Source organism: Fundulus heteroclitus, chromosome 20 (genome assembly GCF_011125445.2).
Source record: "Fundulus heteroclitus isolate FHET01 chromosome 20, MU-UCD_Fhet_4.1, whole genome shotgun sequence".
Lineage (NCBI taxonomy): Eukaryota > Metazoa > Chordata > Actinopteri > Cyprinodontiformes > Fundulidae > Fundulus > Fundulus heteroclitus.
In genome coordinates, this window is record NC_046380.1 from 30,342,868 (window position 1) to 30,363,168 (window position 20,301).

Below are 20,301 nucleotides of genomic sequence, written 5' to 3' on the forward strand. Positions count from 1 at the left end.
CCTCCACGGAGTTAGTCATTAACTGACTGACTGAGCTGATTGCATCTATTCCCAAGGCTAGCATTTGTTTATGCACCCCCCCACACACACACACACACACTCCCCTTGATTCACACCCATCATCTCCCGCTTATATCCCCTTTACTTTTTCCAGCCTTTTCTCACTTTATCTACCGTCTTTGCACCTTGGTTTTCCTCCGTCTTGCTCCAGGTCTGTAAAGATGTGCTGGCCCTTAAATACTGTTTTGAGCAGCTAAATTAGCCCGGGCGTACAAATGGAAGCTCCCAACTGTCTCCTCCACATCTACTCTGAAACAATAATTGCACACTGTCACTCTAAATTGGCTAACACCAATTAAGCCTTCGCTATTATTTTTAATTGGTGATTTAGTCTGGCCACAGTTTGGATTCTTTGTCTCCCTGGAAAAGGTTTAGTTGGCCACCAACAGCCCATGTGGCCATTTTGAAGACAGTTTCCTCCTCTCTATGGGTTTTACAATGGCCTGGCCAGTTACTGACACTGCCAAGAACCAACATGGAGGCCTGTGTGTATGTTAAGTGTGTGCGTGTGTGTTTTCTTTTTGAAGGGAAAGAAACAAATGGTAGACAGAAATATTCTCTCCTCATTCCTCCTTCCTCCCTTTCTGCCACAGCTCACACTCCAGCCATCTACACAGTCCTATCCTCCTCCATCCATGTGTTAGTGTTGGATTAAGCTAATTAAAGTGCTACAAACAGGGTCCCCGCGGAGAGGCTGCAGACAAACACACCATGCACATTATTAAACGCATGCAGTCGTTAATGAAGGCGAGAGTGCAGGTACATCCAATAAATGCAAAGGGAGAGAAGAAAAGAAGTCAAGTGGAAATGCTGGAAAGACACGCACAGGGCCGGATTTAGGAGGATGGGGGCCCCTGGGCTGGAGTCAGGATGGGGGCCCCTGGACTAGAGTATATATATATATATATATATATATATATATATATATATATATATATATATATATATATATATATATATATATATATATATATATATATATATATATATATATATATATATATATATATATATATATATATATATATATATATACCCTCTGAAGGATTTTTTACAGCCCCCGGTTCTCAATAAAAGCAGAGGTGGGTGCAAATGAACAATTTTCATCTTCTAGACCAAGGTTTTTACAGAGAACATCTTGAAAAATATGAAGAACAAAATACAGATTTCCATTTATTAATGACACTTTTGCATTCAACTTCTTTGTAGGAACTCGAACTACAAACACGACCTACATTTACTCAAACGCAAACCAAATAAGAAAACAATACTCAACCCTGAAAAGTTTGAAACTTTGAGCCTGTCTTATAATGCAGACATGCACAATCTTTGTTTTGTATCTACATCATTTACATTTTTACTTTAATTTAGCAGATAAACTTTAAAAAATACCAAGTTTGTTTTCAAAATTATTTTACAGCCCCAAAGTTGTTTTAACATAATATTAACCTTCATGTCAAAAAGTTTGGACACCACTGCCCTAACCAGTAACACCAAGCCCTTTCAGTAATGAGTGAAAGGGTTATCAGACATTTAAGCCTTAGTCTGATATGAAATTTGAAAAGTTGCCCACTTTTCTGGATTTTTTTGCTGAAGGTTTCCCTTGACGCTCCTCCTCCCCAATGCGTAAGATGCGTCAAAAATAGACCAATAACAAGCAAGCATTCAAGATGGACGTTTGCCAGAACAAATGGCGTTCCGCGAGCAAGCTATTTTTAGAACGTGACGTCGTATCACGTGGTACAGGTAGGGTAAATATGCGTTTTCCTCCACTCTTTCGCTGTACAATGCCCTTGGTTTTTCTAAGTCTAAGATGTCTCCTAACCATGGTTTTTAAACATTGTTGTTATGGAACGTGCAACAGCGACTCAAGATTCGCTGATAGGCCGCATATGAAGGATGTTAAAGCCGCAAGCGGCGTCGATAGGCCCTCGCAGCCAAGTGCCGCTACGTTGCCGGCCGGCGGGTGGGGTCCGTGCACCGCCGGCGAGGATTGTGCACCGCCCGGCCGACCGGCGGGCGGGGTTTGCGCAGCCAAGCGCCGCTGCGGTGCCGGCCGGCGGTGCACGGACCCCGCCGGCCGGCGGGCACTATCCATTCACAAAAATAGAAAACATCCTTCGGGGCCCCCGAAATGCCGGGGCCCCGGGCTGCAGCCCCGGTAAGCCCCTGCTAAAATCCGGCCCAGGACACGCATCACCCCTTCTAAGCTCTAACAGTAAATTGACTTTCTCTGTGCAACCAGAAATGAGTAAATGTCTTAGTCGGATTTTTAAAAAAACATGTGATTTGAAGACTTTGTCATTCTGTTATTTTATAAAGGCTTAATATACTTCTTCTCATACACTTCTCTGGGGGCGTTTTCCCACCCAGTCTATGTCACTTTGTGCTGACTTTTTCCGTTAAGCTTCAACATTGAAGAAAACATATTGGTTGCAAAGATATCCAAAGTAGTGTAGTTGAAGCATGTGTGATTTAGATTTTGAGCTATGGATGATGAATTGCAATCCACATACAGCCCCTTAGTTGGCAACCATGAAGCAGATGCTAGCTGTAGCGCTGTTAGCAGCTAACAGTTAGCCTCCCAGCAGTGCTTAAATATCTTGGCTCTTACTTTGTTGTTGTTTTTTTTTTTTCAAACCCAGTACCCACAAAGCTGCCAAATGAAAATGAAAGAACTTACTTATAACTGCCATAAAACTATCTTATGTCTTGCATGTAGAATAAAACAGGGGGTCAAGCTTAATCTACTCACGTTTAAATCCAGCGTTCTGGAAGGCAGACTTATGTTTGGTGAGAAAATAAGGCTTTTCTTACATGTTTTATGGGTTTGTCTGCATCATGCTTGATAGGAGTTTTGTAAGTTTTTGTGTCATGGCAGTGATGGAAGTTTCAGGACACGGTTTGCCTGCAGGGGTAGGAACTTTTTTCACTTTTCTGTCTGTGACTGTGAGGATCACCCGTGTGTTCTCGAGACACTGTATCCTGTCGTAGAGGAAGAAAGACAGGAAGGGCTAGAGTGCTGTGTCACTTGGTAGAAATTCCTTCCGGATGTTTCTCCTATCGGGATATCGGCTGTGTCTCTAGGAAAGTGCCTGCATCCAGGGAAACCTATTGGATTACTGATAACCTTGGAATGGATACTACCTGCTCAGAGGGTGTGAGGGACAAATACAGGTGCTCAGAGTTTCTCCTCGATGTGCTCAGTTCTTTCCTCATGCTCAGATTTCAATTTATTGTAAATATGCATGGTTGTTTTGCTATCACTGCATGCTCTGTCACCATCAACTCCCATGATGGGCAGGTTTAGCTTTCGCATGCTCTGGCGTTCCCATGAGAACGCCGCTGTGTGACTGTGCAGAAGATATCATAATGACACCGTAAACACACTTCCCAAGCAAGAACAGACAGACATACTGTAATAAGTCTCCAATAACATAGGGGTCTCTACTCCAACTTGTCTCCAAAACCCCCTTGTGTTTCAGCCCAGCTCCTTGGTTGCCACGGCAACAGTAGTCAGAGCAGCCACGGCTGGTGATGGTGAGGAAGAGTACGGATGATGAGGGGGGAAAAAGGGGAGTCACAGAGAGCATTGACTTTTTTTTTTTTGCGATACCATCATGGGATTTACAGCGCAGCCGCAGCGCCGAAACTGGGTTGCCGCTACCGAGCGTCAGAGTGGAAGAAGGAACTGTGCAGGGATGGGAATGCAGCCTCTAATGGGGCTGGAAAATAAGTGGGCTTGTAGGTCATGTTTACCCCTGTGCGTGCACGCGTGTGCTCGGGTTGACTGAGAGAGAAACTGCAGAGACACCACATGTTCTCGTGTGCTCTCCATTCATAGTTAGTGCGTTTTCAGGGCTGCACATTACAGATGAGGCCCGTCTCTGCATGGACGTGTTCTTCAGTCGGCGATCCGCCTGCTTTCACACGGGTTCCTAGTTAAGGTTTTTTCAGAATATGTAAACTTCAGATTAATACTGCATTAAACTGACTCCTAAACGTATAAATGATGGGTCGGCGTTATCAAACCGAAAGCCCATTGTGGGGAAAAGGTTAGAGAAATGTTCTTGTTAGGGGATATCTCTTCTCCACACGCGGGGTACAGAATAGCTCAGAGGAGACTGGATGCACGACAAACAGGCAGTTAGTGTCAGCACCGCGATGGAAAATCCATAGTTTCATTACAGGCCCAGTGGTATGAATGTGGCCGGGAGGCGACCGGAGCTCCATCAAGGGCCCTACGGGAGCCAAAATGGCTGCATTTAGTGATGCCGTGGAGTGAAGCGGAGGCAAGAGGGTCAAGGCTGCCGCTGGGAATAAACGCTTAGAGAGACGGAGAAAAAGAAGGCAGATAAAGTTCATGTGCAGTAACTGGCACAGCTGCTATTGTATACTCAGCTTTGACAGATTTCAACGCAGACTAAAATGCTTTTATGTGTGCGAGACCAGCTATATAAATAAAGTGGCCTGTGGATTTCACACAGAGTTCTAATTTGCTATTGAATGCATGGCCCTTCAAATTAAATTGAGTTATGCTTTTAAGAGCCTCGGTGTGACTGTTTAGCACATTGCTTTACACTAGCTTCTTGGCCTTCAGGCTGGAAAATCAATCAAATTTTAATCTTGGTCATTATTTTGGCCTTGCCCAATTAAATGAATGTGATCGATATAGAAAACGCATTCTCCACCAGCAACAAGCGAAGCAAAAGCTGCTGTTTCACTTTAGACTGCTAACTACCAGCAGCGTAGGAGTTTTCCAACCTTAAGCTCATATATGCAAAAATGCACAGATGCAGAAAATCCTGCCATCCTTTGCATTACTCCTATTGCACACGCTGGTATTGCAGCAACATGTTCTGCAGCCCTATTATATAGATATGCATAGTTCTGAGACCAGAAGTGAATTTTATGGCCTACGGTATTGATCTTGACGTCATGAGCAAACATATAACAGTTTGGCGTCTCTAAAAATCAAGTAGTGCATCAAAGGCAAAAAGCCACTTAGAGTTATTGAGGAGGGCTTGAGGTGAGTTCATCTGGAAGGAGGTTACACCCAGAAGCCCCTCCAGCTATTGTTTGTCCCTCTGGGTAATTAGAGTAAGGAGCCATGCTTTAAGGGAAATTAGCTTTCGATTGGTCCTTCTGATAAAGAGCTCGTATTGTAATTGACCTTAAGGACCAAAAAGCAAAGACCAGGTGAAATGTGCTGTCTGCGTTAACATGGATTGATTCGGAAACGGCGACGAAAGTGTCCAACCATAGAGTACTCGAGGAGGATGAAAATGTTTGAACATATAATGGTGATGTAAAGCCTTATCTAAAAGTGTTTCTCCCTTGTAAATTTGGCGTTTTTGCCCCATTTTCATGCCGTCAATCAAATTTGTACGTTGAGTTTTATTTGACAGCATGGGGACCCTCTTACCCATTTCTCAGGTGAACGTTTCTGCATCTGTGATGTATAGAAAAAAGCTTTGTTTATTGTCACCCTCTCACCATCAGGTGCACCTAACCAGATGATATAATGTCAAACCTCAGAAAAACAACCTAATTCCTCAGAGGAAGCAGCACATGAGGGATTACAGCAGGGAGCTGCAACAGCAGAGCGCACACACACACACGCTCGCTCTTAATCAGAGTGATTGCTTGCGACTGTGACTCTTCTCATTGCATCATTTCTCTAATGCATTGGTCCTACATCACCCTGTCCTGCTAGGGTTTGTCTATGTGAGGAACGGTTTTGGGTTTCAGCAGTCCTCAGAGGGCAAAGGCAGCTATGGGGATGTCCTGATGATGTGAAATACTGTGTTTTCACCCAAAGAAAAAAATGTTCTGTGCTTGTTCACGGTTCCCACCATGAATTTAACATTTCATCAGCCGCCACATCTGCGCTGCATACTTCTTAGAAACCCTGAAAAACAGGGAATTGACCAGCAGAGTTTCCACAGTAGGTTGGACTTGGTTGGGGAAAAAGAAAAAAATGTAACAGGAAATATTGGGCCAGTTATGTTAGTGATGATGTCCTTGGTTTCCTCCAGCCCTTTAAGTTACGACACACCAGATAAATACACATGCACGTACGCACGCTGAATTGTTCTTCTTTTCCATCTCCTCTCCTCGGAGAGCGCGACGGAGCCAGGAGCGATGCAAATTGGGTAAAATGTTCCGGAAAGTGGATTTTCCCACCGGGACTTCTCAACTCCAGCTCTGAGTTAGCACTCTGCGTGTTTGCTTGTGGGTGTGTGTCACAGTTTTTTTTCCCCCTTCTTTTTCTTGCATTTGTGGGTGTGGGAATGCAAATTACTCAGCATGTGTGCATTAAAATGTGAGTGCCTGAATTTATATGCAAGTCCAGCCCTATCTCTGTCAGTACGCTTTAGACCGGCCTGTGTTTTTCTTTTTTATAAAGTCAGAGTACAGATAAGGTGGAGCATATGACTTTATTGCCAAAAAAGGCAAACATTTATACTTTGAGTGAGTGCTTCTGTAACAATTAGACTTTGAAAAGTTTGAATTAAAAGCCCAAATAGTTCTTTAATGTGCTGCCAAGTTCCTGCATTATTGAACCACACCACATGTCCTTTTGCAACAATGAATCAAGTTTACCTCCAGATGAACTCTGGGATTTGGTCTGTTTTTTTTGGCATTAGCTGCCGCTCCTGCTATGTTTTTCGCGGGGGCGGTGTTATGCTGCTTTGAATTTATTGCCCTCTATCCGTGTGCGACAGAGTTTATGTTTATGCACATGCACCCCGCCCAAATAGATAGTGAAGCATTGCCCTGTGACTAATGGGCCGCAGAAAGCCTACAGGTTGGACCATCTGGAGACGGTCTCTGCAGGCATCGTCCTATCGGGTGTTTGTGATTCAGTGAAGGGCAGATGACACAAACGTGCATGCACAAACAGCAGGTTTATATTGCAGTGCACTTTGAGCTCTTTCTCCCTAAAACACAAAGTTATTGTATTTTATTGGGATTTTATGTGACATACTATCACAAAGTAATAGTGTAATTGTAAGGTGGAAGCAAAAGTAGTTGTGGGTTTCAAGTAGACTTCACAAAGAAAACTGCTAGAAGTGTAGCATGCATTTGTTTTTAGCCCCCCCTGAATCAATACTCAACCCAATAATTAAGCAGCAGCTTGGGGTTTTGGAGTGCCAGATTTAGACATCTGGAGAGTGAAACATCTGCCCATTCTGTTTTGCACAAAAGCTCAAGCTCAGAGATGGATTGGATGGAGAGGGTCTGAACATAGTCATTTCACAGAACACCAATGTATTTGGGTATGGATCTTGACTGGGTTGATCTCTTTAGATCTTAACCATTTGATCGTTTTGCTGCCTCTTTACAGCTTTTCTTCCAGGATTTCTCTGCATTTGCTCCATCCATTTGACAACATCTCTGTCTCTGCTGAAGTACGATTTGCACACAGCATGATGCTGCCACCACCATGTTTCACTGTGGGGATGGTACGCTCCGGGAGATGACTACGAGTATTGTTTCTGTGTGGGCCAAGCCAGTCATGTTGTGTCTTATTTCAGCAGAAAACAGTTTGATGTGTCCCTTGGCCCTCTTAATGCTGTGTGTTGATTTATAAACAACCTCTGAAGACTTTAGAGCACAGCGGGGTTTATACTGAAATGAAATTACACAAAGTGGTGTATCCTATTCACTAATTAAATGACTTCTGAAAGACAATTGCTCTGATAATGAGCCGAAGACGTAACAATCATGCACAACCTTGTGTTGGTTTGTCACAAAAAAATCCAAATAAGATGCACTTGTGGTTGAGGTGACAAGGCCCTGCATGTCGTTACTGATTCAACGGTTTCATTGTAGAAAGATTGGAGTAAGTGCATTGGGATTGTGATACTTTTCTGAGAAATGTGATAGAATAGAAAGGCAAGAAGAGGGAGCTTTTTAAAAAAAAAAAAAAAAAATCCTGGAGAACAGTCGGCTTTGGATGACAGATGTAAGTAGCTTTAGAGCATAGGGAGGAAATGATGGAGAAAGGAAATAAAACAAACACATGAATGTATTTGTGGAAAGGCACAAACAGCATCTATCAACAGCTGCAATCACCGAGTGAGCAAACCTCACCGAAGGGATTTCAAGCCCTCGCAGTGAATTGCCTTTTGAAAACACGCAACATCACATTAGTATTGGCGATACGGCATTTTAAGGATGTGGGACATATTTCCATCAGCTGCTTTTCTCAAAGCGGTGCCATTAGACGTATTTACATCGAATCCTTCTCTCCCTTCTTCTCTTCAGATTTCCCTGTGCGTTCACTCCCTGGAGGAAACCAACAGAGTGTTTTTTTTTTTTTTTTTAAATATGCAAGGATCATGCCACACCATCTGTAACACGCTGTTTGTAAAAAACAAGAATATAAGACTAATTGAGCTTTTTAATTGTCCTCTAATTCCTGCTGAGTGCCCATGCTGCTGCTTTATGTTGAATGCATGTTTTTGGTGCATCTGTGTCCAGGTCTGCAGGGATGTGAATAGAAAGAGTGAGTAAGCAAGTATAAAAGCTACTTCGGCGTGTAATGAGCTCATAGTAATGCATGGCTGCCCTTTGAGGAAATCGTCACTATGTGCGATGATATTGTTTATAACAGGATTCCTACACAGTCTGGACATATTTGGAGAACTATAGAATTTGATACGAAAGACCTCCACATCTGGATGAGCATCAAAAAAAGAGAATACGGTATTGGAAAATATTTCTATTTCCTGATTTTATTCCCTGTCCTTTTGTCTAAATATTATGTCCTTCCTTATTTTTTTTCTACTTACCTTGTCCTTCCTCAATCCTTCCTTCCTTCCTTTTTCTCTCTCCCCTTAATTATATTCTTCATTTCTGCCTTCCTTTATTGTGGTGTTGCTTTATCCTTCCCTGTGTCCTTCATTTTTTTCCTTCCATTTTTCCTACCACCTTCCATGTGTCCCTAACTTCTTCACTTCTATACTTCTTTCCTACACCCGTTCAGTCCTTCCTTCCTTCCCTTCCACCCTCCCTTGTTTAATAAAATTTTTTTTCCAAGTTTCATATATAGAGTCATAGTTAACTTGAAAATTCTAAAATGAAAATAAAGCACCTAGGACTGAGAAGTTAACTAAAGGTAATCCATGCTAGCTTTGAGGCTTTATCTTAGTTCTTTCCCCAGCCACATTGTGTATTCTAAAGTGTGCGGAAACTGTAATTTACTTTGATTCTGGGCTGATCGAATCATACAAACTGCATATTGTACAGCTCCAACGTGGGGAGCAGACATTTAACTCCTCCGGCTTCCTGTCAAGTCAGCACAGCAGGAGCAGGATCATCGATACTCTGTGTCATTGTGCCATAATTAACACCACCTCCAATCAGCCCCCATCGCTTTCATTGTCTGTGTAATTGTCGCTTCTTGTGCGCGTGTGTGTGCCCGCTTGTGGCTTTACGTGTGCGAGATAAAGCAATTGAGCACGAAGGGTTTCCTCTGTTTTCTATATGGACGGCTTCCTCTGCTCATACAAATTTCCTGTCTCTGTGTGCGGTGCAGTGGGAGAGTGCTGGGAGGAGGAAGAAGGCCGAGATAAGGAGGCATATGTTTGTTTAAAAGGGAGAGAGTGCGAGAGCGAAAGAGACACAATAAAAAGCACTTCTATAAAAAGCAGTCTTGTGACAGTCCAGTGCCCTCAGCTGACTGTCTGCAAACTTTGCATGGCTTTCTTCTGCTCTGCCACTTTTTGGTTGAAGAGACTTTCTCATCGTTTCTCTTTCGCATGACTGCCTTTCTGTTTCGGCCTTATTTCTTTTTTGAGGCAAAAAGAAAACCCTCTATGGTTTGTTAATCCACATGATTTAATGTAGTTTAGCAGTCACTGTTTTTCACGCTGGACAGTCACTGCCATGAGGCAACAGGCTTCTTCTCCCTGCAGTAAGTGTGATGGGGGAAGACGGGACGTAAGGAGACGAAAATCAGGTAAAAAGAGCCGGAATAATCACAGTTTAGGAGCAGATCAGACACGAGAGAGAAAAACAAACTGCACAGAAAAATGAACTGGCTTCGAAAAAAACAGCATGTCTTCAACATGATTTTTGCAGATGTGGCTGCATTTGTTATTCTGAAAACCACATTACCTCTGGACCAAATTTTCACCATTAAAGCAGCAATCAGAGACAGCGTCCTCAATCAGGTGCAAATAGACTAGTGGCGTGACAGAAAATGGTCAAATGAGGAGCCGAAGTAATCTGCAACCCCAAACACGGGCTGGTAAGAGATTCTCATTGTAACATTGAGGACAAACGACACAGTTTGACAGCATTCACACAAAAAAATTAAGCAAATATGCAGTGTCTACTTTCTATTATTTAAAATACACAAACAGAAATCATCACTTATTCTGAATAATAATACAACATATTGATTATAACAGATATAATTTTATGTAGTCGTTTTTATTTATTTATGACGCGACTTATTAAACTGGCCAGGGAAACATGTGGATGCCTTCTTTCAGCTGGCTGACCTGTAATGGCCAGCAGCAGGTGGGGTAGAGCCAACACTGTTAGTCCAGTCATTCAGGCACTTTCTTTGCCACCTCAATAAAAGAACTTTGTGCCACAGTAAGAGACAGACACAAAACTGTAGCAGTTTTCAGATGGCAGCCTTGTTATACCTTGATAACAGCTGTGAAAATACATTATTTGCATTCAGAGCATGAATGAATGATCCCCGCATTATAATCATATAACAAATAATGCATCCGAGATGTCCTCTGGGATGTTACGATAATAGACACTGTTACGACAATCACAACTCGATAAGTTATGCATCTCTATTGTTATGGTAGACTTAGGTTGGAGGTTTAAGGAAAAAGAAATGTTGGATATACCTGGGGTTGCACATGTAAATCCAATTGTTCAGTTAATTTGGGGTTTATGTGATAAAGTATCAAATTATTAGAAACTTTGACAGCTTCAGCAATATGTCGTATCTTACGGAGGAGCTCACGGATCTCTCATTGGAAATAAATCTCCTTAGGAAAAGCACAATGTGAACTGAAGCAGGGGGGAAAAAAAACAACCACTGGATGTTTTTTTCTTTAGATCAGAGGATCTTTCTGTTATTTCCCATCATGTAACCTCAAGTGTTTGTTCCTCTATGCTTCTATCAATGGGTTTGTTTCTGTGCATCAGAAAACAAAGGATACCTTGATGTAGCAAAGAAGCAACAAAACAGTAGATGCCTTCACGAAGAAGCATGCAAACCTGTATTGTTTTTATTGTCTTAGCTGCTTTCCGTTTAGATTTTTCTTTAATATATCAGAGGGTCTAATGATTTCTGCGCTGTTCGACTGGTGAAACACAGAAATACCTTCTCTGGCATTTTATTTGTGAACATTTATTCAACTTCTGGTTCGTTTGGGAATGAGTGGGTGAAGCACATTCCTGTGTGTGAGGGTGGCTTGGATATTTAGGTTTTGTTCCTCTTTTTCGTTGTTCTTTTTTTTCTGCTTCCCCTTCATTCTGTGCTTCCGCAGCGAAAGCTGAGCCACCACTTAGGACAAACATCATTCTGTTTTTTTTATTTAGTTTTTTTCACTGCGTCTCTTTCCGTTTCATTCTCACCCAGACCAACCAGACAGTTGATCTATAAGTTGCCGGTTTCCCAGTGGTCCGTGACACATAAAAGTCTTGTGTTTAATTTTTCTTGCTCCATTCTACTTTTTTTCGAAAAAACTTTCCATATTACAGCATATTTTACTAGTAGTCTTTACACAATGCAAATCCTTAAAACACAGTTGGTCCGTGTGGGAAACAAACAGTTGAAAACAAGACTTTGTAAGACTGGTGACTCTGTGGTTTGCAATGCCCCTGTGTGTCTTTGGGTGTTGCCAAATTTGCTCCTGCTAATTGTTGGACTGAAATCAGGCGCCAATAGGAACATACAACAAGTCGCTCACAGCTTCTCATTATCATCATTTGGCAGGAATGTGGTTGAACGTGGGTGGCCTGTATCATCTGGACAGCTTTGGATGTCAAACACAGGCTTCACCCCCAGTCGTCCTCCTGGGGCACAGCAGCCATTGGTCAGGTCCTGTTTTGTTACCATGGCTACGGCCACAACCAGAGGCGGGGTTTCAGCCCTCCACCTGGTCACAGCAGCTGCTCCAGGGCTGCTGCTGTGGTATTCCTGGAGTGGAGACTCGTCTGTGTGTGTCCGTGCACCTGTTTGCGTCTGTTTGCGAATCCACTCCAGCAGCGGCAGAGCAGAGGGGGATCCCTTGTTGTTCGTCCATGCTGCAAACGTCTTTGGCCGGGATCTTTGCCCCCTGTGAACTAGACAGAGCAGAGTGGGGTATTAATAGATGTAATTTGAGTGTGACACATAGGGTGTAGAGCACGCCTAATATGTGCACATGAACAAAATATCAGAGTGAGACGATTTTTTTCCTCCCCTCACCTGGGGACCTGAGGCACTAGAGACTAAATGCTTTTAAAGGCAAACTTAGCTTTTTGTAACAAAAAGGTAGTTTAAGATTTAGCTTTTCATTGACTTCTAGTAATTAAATTAAATGAAACTAAATTAAATCAAACTTAATGAACTATGTATGTAGGTTGACTTTGGTATCTCTTTGTTTACTAACGTATTTGTTTTGATATTATGTTTTAATGCTGTGATTCATACATTTTTACACAAGTTTAAATCAACTGTACATTTTAGTTAAATAATTTTTTATTGTTGCTTGTTTAGCTACTAGTTTTTAAATATAATTTATTTGAATATTTTTTACTATCTTGACTTTTTTTTCACTGTATTGATTCCTCTTTTCTTGTTTTTTTTGTGTCTGAAAAGGTCACAAACTTTGATAGATTAATTATTTCAAATTTCCAAACTTTTATAGACTTGTCAAGCATTTATTTATTTTACATTCTAAATATTTGAATAACACATTTGCCAGCTTTTATCAATCAGGAACCAGACAGTGTTGAAGTTGGGTTCCACTTTGGCAAATTGGTAAAGGGGTAATATCACGTTGGATCAAGTCTATTTCAAAATCTATAACTCTCGGATTTGTCCAGCCTTGACTAGATTTAACACTAAATGAAGATGCTGTTATGTTGTTGGATTTTCAATATGCTTACCGTATGTAGCCTTTTAGTTTTATGGTTTGTTTTGCAATGCCTTCTTTTTATTGTGTTTGTGCTTTGTTTTGCCCTTAATGTGTATGAAAGATATATTCTATAAAATATAAAAACCCAATGATTATAGAAGCATACAGTGAGATTTAGAAAGCAAAAGCTGCAGGGTCCCAAGTTTCACCCACTTCCTGGTTCTGTGTATCAGTCACGGCTTTTTTATGTGATGGAATGCGCTGGATAAATAATTTATTACCTTGCAGTTCTTCTCATTGGCTGGAGCTCCACATCCGCTTTATGATACGTTAACTTTACTGGAAGGCAGAACAAACCTTTGCCCTGTTATCAGCTGCATTTTACTGAAAGCAATACCCTTTGTACCGTAAACATTGTGGATCAGTTTCTGATTGAAGCTAGACAATCCGCAATAGGCTATGATCCCCTAGGGGAACCTCTCTGTAATTAACTGGCTTTTAGATGATATTTGGCAGTAATAACGTATCAAAAGACTGTCTTTGAATGCATGTAGTGAGTAAGAACTAAAATAAAACAATGGGGAAAAATGTCTATTGCCACCATTGTTTTTGGACTATTATCTTCAGATTTTAAACTATGAATCGGACCCTTGTAAAAGGTTCTGTTAGAAAAAGCTTTATAAGGAAGTTTAGTAGAAACCAGTCAGTGGCGTGTTAACAGTTTACAGGTGCAGAGCAGAACAGAGCAAACCACATTCCTGACGTTCCTCCTACCGCAGTGTTCCCGGCTGCTGAACTGCTCCGACTTGCTCCATGTTGGCTCCAATTTGGGGTTGTATCTTTTCATAAAAGAGGAGGAGTGAGATAAAAATCACCATGGTGCGTTCTCAACGGTCAAGAGGGAACAAAAGAGTGCCTGATAAACCTGGGACACAGCGGTCTTATGAATCACTGCAACACACCTGTCTGAATACATTCTAAGGAATGTGTTATCTCTCTCTATGTAGTTCCTCTATTGGACCGCAAAGACAAACCTCAGTTGCTAACGCTTTTATCCTTTCAGTCTTATGACCCTTTTTGCCACTGAATTTGAACTGATGGGTGTAAAAGAAATTGTGAAGTTCAGGTATTGAGTAATACAACTTGTTAAACATTTCCCCATCTTTAAATAGACAAGGGTGGGGTGAACAAAATGTCAAGCATGTGTCGTCATTGTTTTTCCACTGCAGTAATTTCATGAGTAATGCAAATTATTAAAACAGGATTTGGTTTTAGTTTGTGTTAGGGCTGTAAGGATGCATTCACTTCACGAGACCAAACAATACACATTATTGGGTTCAGAGTGAAGATTAAATACTTTTTTTTTGGCAAAACGAGAAATCCTGTTTTTATTTTATTATTTTAAAAATATAGCAAAACTTAAAATCACAGATCATCTGTAATCAGTGTAGAACCTCCACATATATAGTTCATATTTTGCAGTTTTTTTTTTGTGGTATTGGAAGATTCTCTTAATGTCAAAAAGCATTAAAAATACTCCCTTAACGCTCAAATAGTGTGTTAAAGAAACGTTCAAGATGGCTTCAACGGGGTGTTGAACTTGGGGCTTTCAATAATGGCTTAATAATCACTTAGATGTTTCCCTAGTGCTGACAACTTAACGGAGCCGACTTTGATACCATTTTAATGTCATTACACCTGGTGTGTGTGTTTGTGTCTGTGCGTGTGTGCAGAAAGCATATCTGCATTCCCTTGTTTTAACACAGTATTATACAAATTAGAACTGCTCTGCTCTTTGTTTCTATCCAGTATGTATGTACTGACATTTTCTTATTTCATCAAAGTTTAACTTGACTTCGCTCTCTTTTTTTCATCCTATGTCTTTTTTCTAGCTTTCATATTCATGCACACAAACATATAGTCTTTTGAGTCTTATATCAGTCATGCTCCTTTTTATTTAGAGGGCAGCAGCCAAAACCTTCCCTGTGGACCATTACAGCATACTATGAGTGCAAAATGAGCTGGAAAAGATGAGAGAGATATAAACATATGAAGAGGATATGGTTGCAGAATGAACAACAAAGAGATAAAAAGCTGAACAAAAGTGTTGGCGTGTAAGCGAGGCATGAAAGCCACCCTGGTTTAATTTCTATCCAGAGTCTCCTTGTCTTGACCTTTTTCAGTTTGAATTAAACAAATCTGCTCAAACAAGGGTTGGCAATCTTTGGGTGGCCTTGTTTAAGGAGGAGGCAGTGAAACTTTGAGGAAAATGGCCAGATTTTGCATGGCCATGCCTCTGAGTCAGACATGCTTTTGGTTTCAGAAAGGGGCTAATGTTGTCTTTGCTTGGGTGGAGATGCTGAATAAGTAAATTCAGCCAAAAACAGATGTAACAGGAGGACTAAACTCCAACATTACATACGAGCAAAAAATGGAAAATCTTTACTGAAAAAAGTGGTTTATTTCCCAGTCAACAAAATACTCAATTGTTTACTGTTAATGCTGATATGCATCCATGCTTATTTCTGTTATCTGTTGTTCATGACTGACAAATAAGTAGATACCTGACTGGATTTTATCCTAAATCACTTTTGACCACTCTGTCCTCCAGATTACCAGCATGACTTAGCTTCATCCATCCGGATATCGTTCTCTGCCTCCCAGCAGAAAGCACTGCATTCAGCCTCACGCCAAGAAAAACTCAGCTCTGCCTCACGGACAAACACAAATACAGTCCACCCGGGTTAAACTAACAGCAGAACCCTGTCCAGACCTACAGGTCACATACCACATCACTAATAAAAGTCAAAAGCAAGACACATATTTTTGTGCTTTTGAGTTTTTCCTCAGTGCTCCCTGCCTTCATGACACTATCATGTAAAGTGTTAGGCACACAGGTAGAGCCTTTCCTTTCACTTCCTGCATAACGCTGTGCAGTGATTGTTGTGAGGTTGCCATGCCAATGTCTTCCATATGAAGTGCCAGGATTTACAAAACACATTTACGACCCTTTTTATACATCATTTATACACCCTTTTTTTATACATAAATTGTCACAGACAGATATCCAAAGTAGTGAGGTGCGCAATGGAACAGTAGATGATTATATTAAAGGTAGTTAATACAATCTTGAGAAGAACATGGTTTCCTTTTATCAGAAAAAAGGGTGCACAAACCTGTGCAACATGAAATGTGAAGCATACAGCCTTTGCACATTGGACCCAGTCACCCACTGAGAGGAAGGAAGATGGCACTTTTGTCTGTGAATAACCCTGCATAGCAGTGACATTACCTGGCAATTACTCTTAATAACTTTAAGGAAACTGCTGCCATTTAGTATCACGCATTTCTTACCTTAAAGCAAGTTTGTGGTACAAAATGTCCCACATAGGAATGGGCAATAATTTGATTGGTTAACAATAAGTGATGCAAAGTATTTGTTAACTGGGGGAGAACCTCTTGTTAACTATCAGTTCTGCACTTGACAAACTCGGTCTTTACAGTAGTGTGACAGCAACAACAACAACAACAAAAAAAGCTTTTGCTGAAAGAAAGCCATAAGAAGTTCCATTTGGAGTTTGCCACAAGCCATGTAGGGAACCCGACAAACACTGGGAAGTGCGTGTGGTCTGGTCAGATCAGAAAAAAACACCACATTTGGACAATATGCTAAACTATATGTGGTGGCAGAGAATTGACACTGCACATCTGCCTGAACACACAATCCCTACTGTCAAGCATGGTAGCGACAGTATCATGCTGGGGGATGCTTTTATTCTGCTTAGAAAGAGACCATATTCAAGTGTTAGAATTGCCTTTGCAAGAATTAGACCTAACCCTAATCTCCATACAATCGACCTAGTTTGCAAAGAAGAATGGGTAAAACTTATTCTCATTAGATGTACAAAGCTGGTACAGACCTGTACCAAAAGATTTGTAGCTGTGATCACACCAAAAGATGGTTCAACTCAGAGGGGTTAAATACAATGACATTTTAAAGGGGACATATCATGCTTTTCAGTTCCTCATTTTCACATTGAAATCATTCACTTTTGGTCTGTATAAAGTGGAACTGCAATGCTTTGGTCTGAGTTCCTCGTTATTGTTACCCCACAGCCCATCTATTGTCCTTGTTCTGAGGTGCATCTGAGGGCGAGTTGTTTTGGTGCTGTCTCTTTAAATCTGAAGGAGGCATTTCACACCCCTCTCGAGGTCGCAGAGCGTTCCACCCCTACCTCGTTCAGCCATTTTTATCGGATTCTGGGGGACAATGTAATGCACTTTTACTTACCCACTTGTAGCTTCGGCATCCTTTCCCTTGGACTACAAAATAAACATGGCTGAAAAAATGGGTGAGCCGGAAATCCATGACCTTTTTAAAATTGTTTTCCGCAGCAAATACTGAAACGCCATTGTTAAAGTACGCAATAGAAAACAGAGGTAACTAAATGGCTTAAAAAATGACCCAAAAACATCAATATATCTCGCCCAGCTCCTGAACAGACCACAGTCAAATTGTTTACATTCCCAGAGAATTCAAGCACACAACTAAATGTATTTAAGGGTTAAAAAAATGGATTTTGCATATGTCCCCTTTAATACACACACACAGTTGTTGACAAATTGTTAGTCCAATTCCGAAATACCATTATAATACAGTGAAGTATATGACTGTAATGTGACCAAACACACACGCTCTGATGAACAGTTTCAGTCCTGTTATAACTGTAGCACATACAAATGTTTCCCTGCTTACTGCCTCCCCAGATGAAGCACATACACAAGCATAACCACAGCTACGTATAAATCACTGTAAAACCACACTATAAAAGCTCGTTTTAAACACCATCGGCATTCCACAGGCTTTATAACGGCCAAACTTTGTATGTTGGCGAGCTTTCTATGTTTAAAATCTCTAATTTAAGCCGCCACGCTTCCTTTACTAACTTTACTCCCAGATGGTTGCTTCCACTCTGTACTCATTTGAGTCTTCAGTCTGTCGACTTACTTTATGCTATTAAGGCTGTTTCCCTTTTGGCTGTGTTTTTGGAAAAACAGAGGATGAAGATACCGCTGAGAGATGGCACTTAAAGAAAAGAGGCGGATTAAGAGAGGAAACAAAGTGTCAAAACAGATACAAAAAAAAATCCAGGGAAAGAGAGAAGATTAACGTAACAAAAGTAGCTTTCCCAGTAGTCCGTTCAGGAGGACGGTGAAGTGTAACAAGGAGAGAGGGGTGTGTGCGGCGGGCATTTTGTGGCCAGGAAAGGTTTGGCACACATCAATCTAAAATGCACTTCTGGCCATGCTCCCATTAGAGTCTTGTTACATCCATTGCAATTATTTACCCAGATGCACGCTGGCACGCGCCCGCACGCTCACTCATACACACACATCCTTGTTGTGTATACTTACTGAGGACCTTGTCCTGACTTCCTTTCATTTTCAACCCTTTCTGTGGCCTAACCCTGACTTTAACACAAACCTAAACCCAACTCACACCTTAGTCCTAAACCTAACCACTAGCCCAAAAAAGAAGGCGAGGACCCGAAGAAAAGTCCTCAGTTTGGTGGTAAAATATGAAACACACACACACATTTTTTTCAACCCTTTCTATGGCCTTATCCTGACCCTAGCCCTTAACCCAACCTAACCTTTGCCAAAATAAACCTAACCCTAACTCAAGCCTGACTGACACCTCAGTGCTAAACCTAACCCTTAGCCCCAAAAAAAGGTCCTCACTTTACATGAAAGTCCTCACTTTACTAGTAAAATGAGCAAAAACTGTTCTCGCTCAGCTGCAAGGACAAGAACACACACACACAAACACGCACACGCACGCACACACGGCAGACAGTTTGGTTAAAAATTGCTCCCAAAATTGTTCTGGCTGTCCCCAAGAAAGATGGAAATCACTCATCTTACCCCCACCCTGCCTTTCTCCTTCTCCCTCCCACTAAAAGATGTTATTAGAGGCACCAGTGGCCATGTAATCACTTTGGCTCTCCCATAGGAAGATACTTGCGCACACACCTGCCTCAGTAATTACAGCTGAAGATGAGGTCCCACTTGCTATAATCCCAGCGAATGGCTGATACAGTGGAAATGGTGGGTCAAGCCGCGCTGCATATAGTTTCACTCCGAGAGTAGGGGTGCGTGCGTGCGTGCTTGTGTTCTTTGTTTCTTCTTCTTATCACTGAACTTAATAATGCATTTACTGTACACAAGAACGTTGATTCTCATGCAAATGCTTGCATAACAAAATCAAACACACACTTCAGTCTTCACTCTCCTCTACTCCTACTCACACTCTATGCAAACACTCCATTCCCTTTTAGCTTTTGCAAAACTACACACACACACACACACACACACACACACACACACACACACACACACACGCACATAAAGGCTCTGTGTATGATTGCCTCGGTCCCCCCTCATTGCATTAAGCTCTCTTCCCAATCTTTGTTTAGTTTTTCCACCTTCCTGTCTGCGATAAGGCTGGCAGCGAGCAGCTTGTTAGCAGAGCTTTCCTCTTTCTTTTTTTTTTTCCCCCCCTCACTGGCTCCGACGCTCTGCAGTCATCCAGAAATGCCTGCCTCACCGTAGGAGTAATGTGACAAGTGGCTCCGCTCATGAGCACATACACACATTAAATCTGCGCGCATGTTACTTCTTTAACGCAAATACCCTCTCAGCAGCCTTTGATGTAAATGTGTAATATTGTTTCGGGTGAGATATCCCATAAGGGATTTGTGTTGCACCTCGGTGTAAGAAGGGGGGGGACTTTTCTCATTTGAATTGCGACACTAAAAATGCGTTCAATTGGACAGCTCTATCTTGGAGCCTCATCTTATTGTATATGATAATGTTGTGGTGCAATTTCTTCCCCACGTTTGCAAGACAGCTGATAAAATCAGTCATAGTAAAGCACCTCTCTAGACGCGGCGCCGCTCACACTCGCGGCGTGGTGTGGGTGTGTGTGTAGCTCCATGCTGATGATTGAGTTAGTGTGATTTAGTGATGGAAGATGAAATGCTGCCGCTGTGCCGTGTCTAGCAACTCGCTACATGCACTTATCTGACGACTGCTCGCTAAAGGCATTTAATTCTCAGGGAGAGAAGCGGGGAGG

At 41.7% G+C, this 20,301-nt stretch overlaps 1 protein-coding gene and 1 long non-coding RNA gene across 6 annotated transcripts in view; one reads left to right on the forward strand and one right to left on the reverse strand.

Annotated features, from left to right (window-relative positions):
* Positions 1-20,301, forward strand: part of plxna1b (plexin A1b) — a 254,801-nt gene that overhangs the window by 77,975 nt on the left and 156,525 nt on the right. The window lies entirely within an intron of this gene.
* Positions 11,615-18,417, reverse strand: LOC110369018. Its single transcript, XR_002428616.2, has 3 exons — positions 18,175-18,417; positions 13,941-14,005; positions 11,615-12,390 (listed from the first exon to the last, which is right to left on the reverse strand). It is a non-coding gene; the product is annotated as an uncharacterized LOC110369018 (long non-coding RNA).